Source organism: Tasmannia lanceolata, unplaced genomic scaffold (genome assembly GCF_043159265.1).
Source record: "Tasmannia lanceolata isolate RefF3 unplaced genomic scaffold, GAP_Taslan_0.1 ptg000002l, whole genome shotgun sequence".
NCBI classification, from domain to species: domain Eukaryota; kingdom Viridiplantae; phylum Streptophyta; class Magnoliopsida; order Canellales; family Winteraceae; genus Tasmannia; species Tasmannia lanceolata.
The window spans coordinates 17,043,219-17,054,059 of NW_027518679.1; the positions used below are offsets into that span (position 1 = coordinate 17,043,219).

The 10,841-nt window shown below is 40.4% G+C and overlaps 1 long non-coding RNA gene across 1 annotated transcript; it reads left to right on the forward strand.

Moving 5' to 3' along the window:
- The first annotated feature begins 1,157 nt into the window (after positions 1 to 1,157).
- On the forward strand, positions 1,158 to 5,722 carry LOC143881340 (uncharacterized). Its single transcript, XR_013251927.1, has 2 exons — positions 1,158 to 1,349; positions 4,673 to 5,722. It is a non-coding gene; the product is annotated as an uncharacterized LOC143881340 (long non-coding RNA).
- The last annotated feature ends 5,119 nt before the right edge of the window (positions 5,723 to 10,841 follow it).

The window sequence follows — 10,841 nt, forward strand, 5'->3', positions numbered from 1 at the left end:
CACTGTCATGTCATGAAAGTAGTAAATGATTATCTTTACGCATGACAAATTTAGAAAAGGTTATTAACTTGATATACATCTATTATTGCTCATCATGATAGGTTTTACATCATCATTAATCTATCACCTTATGATAAGATTCTATAAGGAATTCATAAAAAAAAGGGGGGCTTATCATTCTAAGTCTAAAACTTGCTAAATTTCTTTCATGATAAGTAGAATATAAGCTTTAACTTGCTAATCTACTTATTATTATGGGTCATAGGGTAGATTTATATTGGATTTACACATATACTAAGATATACCCTAAAAATTTGTGCTAAAATTGGAATGTCTCTTTGTTTTTCTAACATAGGCTTGATTTGTATTAGTTTATTTGTTTCCTATGTTGTTATGCTTTAATCATGCCATATATCCTTTGATTTTAATTGGTAAATTATGATAAGAAGTTAGGGGGAGCATTTAGTCGCACTGAATATCTTCGATGCTTTATGTGTTGTGCTTAAATGTTTAATCCTTCCTTTTTGCTAATGCCAAAAGGGGGAGAATTTGTGTAATTGATTAGATCCATAATCATATGCATTCATGTATGTAGACACCCATATTTTGCTTTACTTTAACCAACAATAACCTAATATATTGATCCATCCTCAAATTTTTTGAAAAAAACAAAATGATAAAGAGATGTACCTGGTGAGATGATTAGATCCGAAAAATTGAAAAATACCCTGATTAGTGAATTTAGTGTGTTAAATCCATGTGAGAACCCCCTCTATCATTGATTTATATGTTTTAGGTCATTAATATCTTGATCTGACTTTACGGATCATCAATCGGGACAAAATAAGCTAGGGTCACTTCATAGCCCGGACCCTGATTCCATTCCGAGACCCGATTTCCGTAAATCGTTAGATCAATGACAGATCTTGACCTGGGTCTCACCATCCAAAACCACCTAACCTCTCCTCTCATCCTAACCATCCAAACCTCACCTAACCTCACCTAACCTCTCCTCTCATCCTAACCACCCAAACCTCACCTAACCTCACCTAACCTTATCTAACCTCACCTAACCTTACCTAACCTCACCTAACCTCACCTAACCTCCTATCCCATTCTCCTATAAATACCCTCTCATCCCACCATCCAAGGAGAAGAAGAAAAAGAACCCCTCTCTTAGAAAATTCATCCCTCTCCCTCATCTCTTCAAGGGTTCGGCCATCCTTGCCGGATCGGGTGATTTTATACGTTGGGTGATATATATCAAAAGCGGTCATTATCAAGCAAGGAATCATCTTCAAGGAATTAACATCAAAGAAAAATCAAACACAAAGTGGGTTTTCAAAGAGGTAGGCATTTATTTCAATTCTATGTAGGGTCTTTTTTTCATGCATATCTTTTACTTTAAAAGAAAAACCATGTTAGGAAGCATCTAGGATCAATCTTTACTCATATTCTTCTTGATGGTAGACTTTGAAGTTATACATGTTTCCCTCTTCTCTTAACCCATCTGGTCTTCATTTTTATTTTTCCCTAATGGTTCACACCCTGGTTCCCCCTGGTTAGCCTCTGGTTAGACCCTGCTTGCACCCAGGTTCGTTGCTGGTTGCACCCAGGTTCGATACTGGTTCGCACCCTGGTTCCCTGCTGGTTCGCACTCTGGTTAGACCCTGGTTGCACCCAGGTTCGCTGCTGGTTGCACCCAGGTTCCCTGCTGGTTGCACCCTGGTTCCCCTGCTGGTTCGCACCCTGGTTCCCTGCTGGTTCGCACCCTGGTGCACCCTGGTCCGCACCCTGGTTTGTACCCTGCTTCCTCCTGGTTAGACCATGGCTAGTCTCGGGTTTGCTCCTAACTTAGACCCAACTCACTAAACCCCATACCCATAAGCCTTAAACCCTATAACCATAGCCACACATCAACCCAAGCCATACCTTTGTCCACTCACTGAGGCACACCATTTATCCATAAATCTGGTTACATTAAATCTAACCCAGCCAGGCCACCTGCAGCTTAAGTCAAATCGCCCCAATACAATCCAACCAAGTGGGATCCCAACCCAGCTCAACTGAGTCAACTCTAGCCAACCTCCCTAGTCGAGTTGACCCAACTCTCTAGTCGAGTATGCTCAACCTCTTTAACCGATTGGACTCTCCCCTTAGTTGACTCAATCCAATTCCTTAATCAACCCATCCCAATGCAACCGAGTCGCATTCGACCAAGTGGCGGCCTTCCATGTCACAACCGAGCCATTCCCCTATTCTACTAATGCCCGTTTACACCTAATAGAACTTCCTCCCTTTTGCCTAACCAAGTCATATCCCAACACAATCTGAGTCGCATGTCTGAATCCATTTGGCCGAATCTCATAAGCCCGCCCATTTTGAATTCCCAAAATTCAAACCCTTGATGATTCCTATATGCTCAATTCTTTGATGCAAATTCCCAATTCCAAAATCCCATTGCTAAATCAATGTTTCTGAATCTCAAGTCCAATGCTCAAATACAAACCCGATTCCTGATCCAAATACCAATTCTGTTTTCCAAAATCCAAGTAACCTCCCCAGTGGAACTACGTGTGGCTTGATCCCCATCACGGGGTACGTAGGCAATTTGGCACTCCCAAGTTCAGTCGCACCTTTCTCTATCTTTCCCATTCCCTCACACTATTCATCATCTCGATTCATCTCGTGTCTCTCGGAACCATTGGATTATGGTTTCCGTCGTAAGAACCCTTAGAGCCCAATTTAGGAACAATGGTGTCGTGTCGTGTTGTGTCCTAAGTTTTAGGGAGTCCTAGAGTTAGGAGTCCAGCCTCATCACGGACGCTTGCTATGTATAGCAACCGTGCCATAGGTCAAGTTACACTAGTCATCCAGTTTTTCCCCTAGGACAAGCCTAGTAAACTAGGATGTAGGCTAACCTGCATTAGTCTAAGGGACAACTTGCATTTAGATAGGATCATATAGCATCTTCGATGAAATCCTAAGATAATAAAATCCTCAACTTGAATTAAATAACTTCTCTTAAAACTGTTGAAACAGTCAATCCCGTCTAGATCGGTGTCCTAGTTGAGTTAGGCATATGTAGCTTAGCTTAAATGCACCGAACTACGTCGACTCTGATCCCAGTGAGGCTTGGGTACGTAGGCAGCTTGGATGTCTGACGGCATACCACCCGCGAGTCGGCACCATAACAAATTGTGGTGTTTTGGATATTAATTTTCTTGTAAATGCTTAATCAAATCATTTAGGGCTTTCCATGAAATTAGAATTCTAGGAGAACTTTCACTTAGATTGAACCCAGACAAATTAATAAATCAAGATACACATTTAGGATTCCCATTGAAATTAGATTTTAGGATGCATGTCACTTAGTTCGCACATTAACATAGAGTTGAATGAGCCATTTAAAATAAATTTAAAAGAGTTAGCTTTTGGAATCGAAGACCGATTATCGGACAGGAATGGTGCATGTGGTGGATAACTCCCCATACCTTCCATTCTCGTAACCAGGTAGCGAGTCTAGATTTCTGGTTAATTATGGGTCCTAGATCCCACATCTAGGTGGCGACTCTGTCAGTCTCTTTCGTGTGGAATTCGGATTGCCTTAGTAATCCCAAGTTCACATAAAAGACGAATTACAATCAACAATTAAAAACACACGCCAATCGCGTGGATACGAGAGACCAAGAGAGAAGGCGCGGCGGCTCGCGCCCCGCCCCTCTCGCGGGATCGGGTACCACAGTCTGGCGACTCTGCTGGGGATCACCTAACTTCATTAAAATTCCAAAAGATAATTCATTTGAATTTAATTTAATTGGCTCATAAAAACTCTATACTTGTTAGATTAGTTTGTCTTGTTTTATTTTCTCATCACACTTTACTCAAACTTAATCTAACAAAACCTGAAGGCATCATAGATTGCGCGAACTTATTGCACACACTTACATCACTTGCATCTAAACCCTTGCATCTCACATTCACACACGTCCTATTTTAGGAACCCGGAGTGTTATCTAGCATGGTTGACTGGGATTTCATCACCTGGTGCCTCTGTGCTAGAGAAGCATTCCACCCTTAGCCTAGTACCTTTATGGTGCGTAAACGGATCTATTGTTCACGTACTGATACGCCGGACACTGGTACAGTATATCGAACATGGATTCGCGCTAAGGGAACTCTTGGCCTTACCCCTAGATTAACCCACACATGCATGTAGTATACGAACACATGTGCATCACATGTGTGAGCCTAGTTTAGGATATCCTACCCATTTGTGTCTAGATTAGACCGTAGTCCATCTTCCAATGGCTACGATCGGTCCTAGGTACACAAACAAAGTCATGAGTTGAGATCCTATCTCCACTCCGCTAGATTAGGATTAGGGTTGATGCCTTCAGGTAACACTGATAAAATGTGTGAAGAATAAAAACTTTCCCTTTGGGGTTAGGATATAAATCCCATCATTTCCAAAGATCTCATAGGATTAGTCATTCATGATCTATCCGTTGAAAGTAATCCTATGCAATCTCATCTTTTGATCATGTGTCTATCATTCGTCTTTTGTGGGATTCGATTGTGTCTTCATTGGCGGAAATTGTGTCTCAATCATTTGATCGTGCAATCTTGATGATCCAATCTTGCCTGTACCCTTGATCTCTTCCTCCTCTAGGGGCTACCTTTTTCAAGAATATTTCTGCTAAATCCTTCAGAGTTTACTCTCAGAATCCTTGAGCTAGGGGCATTTCCCTATGCGAATCAGTCATCATTGTCCAAAATTGAAAGTATCAGCCATGATGATGTTCAGAACGAACCAGCCTTCGCCGAGCCTTCAACGCCAAACAGTTGCAGCAGTTAAAGTTTTAGTCACTTACTATTTTATGTTGAGTCAGTCATCATGGTCAGTATAATTGTTGAGTCCGGTCTTACAGTTAAAGGTCAATGCCTAGTCCAGGCAAGTTATCTTCTGTTTCCCTTTCTTATTTAGAGTTGTGAATCCTGAGCATGTTCAGGATAGGTCGTCTGATGTAATAGCTTTTCTTTAAATAAAATTTCAGTCAGTTCCAAAAAGTTCACTTGTGTCTGTTCTTAAGTGTGCTTCTGATCTTAAAATAAGACTCCCTCTTCAAATGAGGACAAAATTGACGAAACTCCACTTGAGTCACAGCAATTACTTGAACGAGAGGAGGAGCGCCAATCCCAACCTTTCAAAGATGAAATTGAAATGATAAACACTGGCACTGAAACTTTGATTCAGTGAATGCCGATTGAAAATACATTACCCTCTAAAGAGTGTGAAGAATTGATAAAATTATTTCAAGAATAAGAAGATTGTCTAGAAAAGCTACAACCGATACCAGGGGCAAGACATAGATGGAAAGCTCAAAGAAAATGAAGAAAGTGAGAAGATATATGCTATACAAGGGGCATAGAGTGGAAACAACTTTCATATTTCCAATCAATGACCTTGGTTCTCAAATTCATAGCAAAAAGCCAACAAATTCAAGATGAAAAGTTCAAGAGCAAACAATGAAAAATGATCATCAGATATCGAGAGTACGAATCCATAGATGGAGGATGTCAAAGAACAAGTTTCGCTCTATGAAAGTCGAAAGCACACTTTAGAATCTTGGAAGAAGAAGATCCATTATCTCTTACCTGGAAATGCCGTCAAACTCCGTAAAAAAAAAAAAAAAAAACAAAACAAAAAAGAAATAAATAATCAGTACCAGACAGACTCTAGTAACCTAGATCGATTCCCAATCTGAACATCGAAAGGCCTCCTTTGGCCGATTAAATCCCAAAATCAAAACCCAATGTCAAAAGAATACCGATTTGCAAACCCTTCGAGCCTAAATCAAATTTTCTTGAAAACCCATCAAACTTGGGGCATTCCCCCGAACTACGCAAGACCTGATCCCTACACTGGGGTACGTAGGCAGCTCGGTTAAACCGAGTTCGGTCGATTCAAAAAAAAAAAAGAAAAAAAGAAGAAGGACAAGTTCCAAAAGAAGAGAAACCAATTATTCCAGAAAGAAAAGAAAAAAGAAAAATCAATTAACCTTCAAACAATTTATTTTCAAACTAGGGGCATTTGCCCTGAACTACACACGTCCTAATTCCTACATGAGGATATGGAGGCAACCTGTTCACAGGTTTGGTCGAAATCTTTGTTGAGCCTTAAGCCATTCTTTGTAAAGCCCTATCCTACCTATAAAGTCCCTCCGGTGTTCAGATTTAATGATCTAGGTCCCGAAACACAAAAAGAAAAAAAAAGAACGGAGTTTGAAGATCTGCTAGACTGAAAACCTGAAAGGGCGGTCTAGGCAAAATTTAAGATCATTTCCCTGCTAAGTTAAAAACCCGAAAGGGCGGCTTAGGCAAAAGCTAAGGGGATAGCCTGCTGGATCGAAAACCTAGAAAGGTGGTTCAGGCAAAAGTTAAGGCTAGCGCGGTCCGCCAAGTTAAAAACCCTGAAGAGGTAACTTGGTCACGGTAAGAGAATCAGTATAAGAAGGCTACAGCCGGTATCAAGACTGAAGATCAACTGAAATTCAAGCAAATTCAAGTGATATCCTCAAAACTGGGGGCATTGAAGCTAAGCAATCTTAAGGGGTGTAATTAAATCCTTGAGGCATTACTGTTTCAAGGAAGAAGTCCCATGTGCACCAATTGAAAAAAAACATTCCTTGAAAGGATAGACTTACCAAATAAAATATTAACTAAGTCAGAAGTATTACTGTGTCTGTCAGTGTAGTCAGTCAATCTTTGTCATTCTATGTTCACTCCTTCAGAGCTGCTCAATCTTTTGAGTAGTGCATTTTATCTAAGTTTTCTCTTTAGAAAGAGTCAATCGTCGTCCTGGTGTCCAAATGATGCAACTGTCTCGGTGAAGAAGGCCCAGCCTCGTCAGCTCCCTGCGATCGTATGAAGGAGTTCGAGAATCTAGTCAAACAGCTACATTTCAAAGAAGATCAACTCAGAAGAGTTCAGAAGTAGAAACATCAAAAAGCCCAACTTTCGTAAAAAGATCATACCCCAGGAAGGCACCTTAAGCTTGGAAGAGCCCCAGATGCAATGGTGGTTGAGCCAATTTCTCAGAAAGATGAACCATTAAAATTCGGAATCTCCTTCCAGTTAGTTAAATACTATCCTGGTCAAGAAATGTTTATCTAAACACCTGTCAAGAGGCAAATCCCACTTTTTCATGATTATATCCAAGAGAGCCATTGTTCTAAATTACCAATCTCAAATGTCTTGTTCAAGGTTTCAGTTATCAAAATCCCAAGAAGACAAGACCAACAGTCTCATTGAGAAAAATCTTGTTGAAGTTTCATAAAAGTGTTCCTAATCCATTCTTGTTACTAATGGTTCTTCGTTCATAAGGTTGGTCGTCTCATCATTCGTCAAAGTCTTGGTTTCCAATATCTTTACTGGGCACGATCTATAATGTCCCCGATTTCATTAAGTTCAAATCCAAAATTCATCAAATCCAATTCTACGTCAAATTCAAATTCATGAAAACCTCTAAATTCTTCGAGCCCGTTTGTGAACGGTGCCTCTTTTCTCGAGGCCATTTGTGAATGGTCTCGTCTTCTCCTTGAGCCCGTTTGTGAACGGTGTCTCATTCTCTGAGTCCATTTGTGAATGGTCTCATCTTCTCCTTGAGCCCGTTTGTGAACGGTGCCTCATTTTCTGAGTCCATTTGTGAATGGTCTCGTGTCCTCTTTGAGCCCGTTTGTGAAGGGTGCCTCATTTCTCGAGTCCATTTGTGAATGGTCTCATCTTCTCCTTGAGCCCGTTTGCGGACGGTACCTCATTTTCCAAAAATAAAAAAATTTATCAAATCCAAATCCTTAATTAAAAAAAAAAAAAAAATCCAATCCTACGTCAAATTCAAGTTCATAAAAAATATCTAAATTCTTCGAGCCCGTTTGTGAACGGGGCCTCATTTCTCGAGTCCATTTGTGAATGGTCTCGTCTTCTCCTTGAACCCGTTTGTGAACGGTGTCTCATTCTCTGAGTCCATTTGTGAATGGTCTCATCTTCTCCTTGAGCCCGTTTGTGAACGGTGCCTCATTTTCTGAGTCCATTTGTGAATGGTCTCGTGTCCTCTTTGAGCCCGTTTGTGAACGGTGCCTCATTTCTCGAGTCCATTTGTGAATGGTCTTGTCTTCTCCTTGAGCCCGTTTGTGAACGGTGCCTCATTTCTCGAATCCATTTGTGAATGGTCTCGTCTTCTCCTTGAGCCCGTTTGTGAACGGTGCCTCTTTTCTTCGAGTCCATACAACTATGGTCTCTTATCCTCTTTGAACATCATACATCTATGATGTCTCATTTTCTTGGAATCCGTACAAATACGGTATTTCATTCTCTTCGAGTCCATACAACTATGGTCTCTTATACTCTCTGAACATCATACAACTATGATGTCTCATTCCCTTGGAATCCGTACAAATACGGTATTTCATTCTCTTCGAGTCCATACAACTATGGTCTCTTATCCCCTTTTGAACATCATACAACTATGATGTCCCATTCCCTTGGAATCCGTACAAATACGGTATTTCATTCTCTCCGAGTTCATACAACTATGGTCTCTTATCCCCTTTGAACATCATACAACTATGATGTCTCATTTCCTTGGAATCCGTACAAATATGGTATTTCATTCTCTTCGAGTCCATACAACTATGGTCTCTTATCCCCTTTGAACATCATACAACTATGATGTTTCATTTCCCAAAAATAAAATTAAAAAAAAATAAAATAAATTAAAAAAAAAATAAAATTCATCAAATCCAATCCCCGATTCAAAAAAATAATAATAAATCCAATCCTATGAAAAATCTCTAAATTCTTCGAGCCCGTTTGAGAACGGTGCCTCTTTTCTTCGAGACCATACAACTATGGTCTCTTATCGTCTTTGAACATCATACATCTATGATGTCTCATTTCCTTGGAATCCGTACAAATACGGTATTTCATTCTCTTCAAGTCCATACAACTATGGTCTCTTATCCCCTTTGAACATCATACAACTATGATGTCTCATTTCCTTGGAATCCGTACAAAAACGGTATTTCATTCTCTTCGAGTCCATACAACTATAGTCTCTTATCCCCTTTGAACATCATACAACTATGATGTCTCATTTCCTTGGAATCCGTACAAATACGGTATTTCATTCTCTTCGAGTCCATACAACTATGGTCTCTTATACCCTTTGAACATCATACAACTATGATGTCTCATTTCCTTGGAATCCGTATAAATATGGTATTTCATCTTACCCAAGCCCATTCAAAAATGATGCTGCGTTTTCATTAAGAATCTTTCAAAAGTCATCCATTATTCTCTCTGAGACCATTTGAAAATGACGTCTCATTTCCTCTGAAGCTGTTCAAAAGCGATATTCCTTTCCCTCCGAAAATCCATTTGAAAATGGTATCCCATTTCTCTCGTTGCCAGCGGCACCGCAGCGGGTTTGTTTTATTGCATTCCAATTCTAGGATTTCATCTAAGGTCTTGCATTATATTAGGTTGCATTGTGTTTAGGGGGTCCTTTGTCGATTAAAGCTACGCAAAATGGTTCTGTCATTTTGACTTTGGTATTCGATGACTACGTCGTCTCTACCAAAGAGGGGCATCTGTAGACACCCATATTTTGCTTTACTTTAACCAACAATAACCTAATATATTGATCCATCCTCAAATTTTTTGAAAAAAACAAAATGATAAAGAGATGTACCTGGTGAGATGATTAGATCCGAAAAATTGAAAAATACCCTGATTAGTGAATTTAGTGTGTTAAATCCATGTGAGAACCCCCTCTATCATTGATTTATATGTTTTAGGTCATTAATATCTTGATCTGACTTTACGGATCATCAATCGGGACAAAATAAGCTAGGGTCACTTCATAGCCCGGACCCTGATTCCATTCCGAGACCCGATTTCCGTAAATCGTTAGATCAATGACAGATCTTGACCTGGGTCTCACCATCCAAAACCACCTAACCTCTCCTCTCATCCTAACCATCCAAACCTCACCTAACCTCACCTAACCTCTCCTCTCATCCTAACCACCCAAACCTCACCTAACCTCACCTAACCTTATCTAACCTCACCTAACCTTACCTAACCTCACCTAACCTCACCTAACCTCCTATCCCATTCTCCTATAAATACCCTCTCATCCCACCATCCAAGGAGAAGAAGAAAAAGAACCCCTCTCTTAGAAAATTCATCCCTCTCCCTCATCTCTTCAAGGGTTCGGCCATCCTTGCCGGATCGGGTGATTTTATACGTTGGGTGATATATATCAAAAGCGGTCATTATCAAGCAAGGAATCATCTTCAAGGAATTAACATCAAAGAAAAATCAAACACAAAGTGGGTTTTCAAAGAGGTAGGCATTTATTTCAATTCTATGTAGGGTCTTTTTTTCATGCATATCTTTTACTTTAAAAGAAAAACCATGTTAGGAAGCATCTAGGATCAATCTTTACTCATATTCTTCTTGATGGTAGACTTTGAAGTTATACATGTTTCCCTCTTCTCTTAACCCATCTGGTCTTCATTTTTATTTTTCCCTAATGGTTCACACCCTGGTTCCCCCTGGTTAGCCTCTGGTTAGACCCTGCTTGCACCCAGGTTCGTTGCTGGTTGCACCCAGGTTCGATACTGGTTCGCACCCTGGTTCCCTGCTGGTTCGCACTCTGGTTAGACCCTGGTTGCACCCAGGTTCGCTGCTGGTTGCACCCAGGTTCCCTGCTGGTTGCACCCTGGTTCCCCTGCTGGTTCGCACCCTGGTTCCCTGCTGGTTCGCACCCTGGTGCA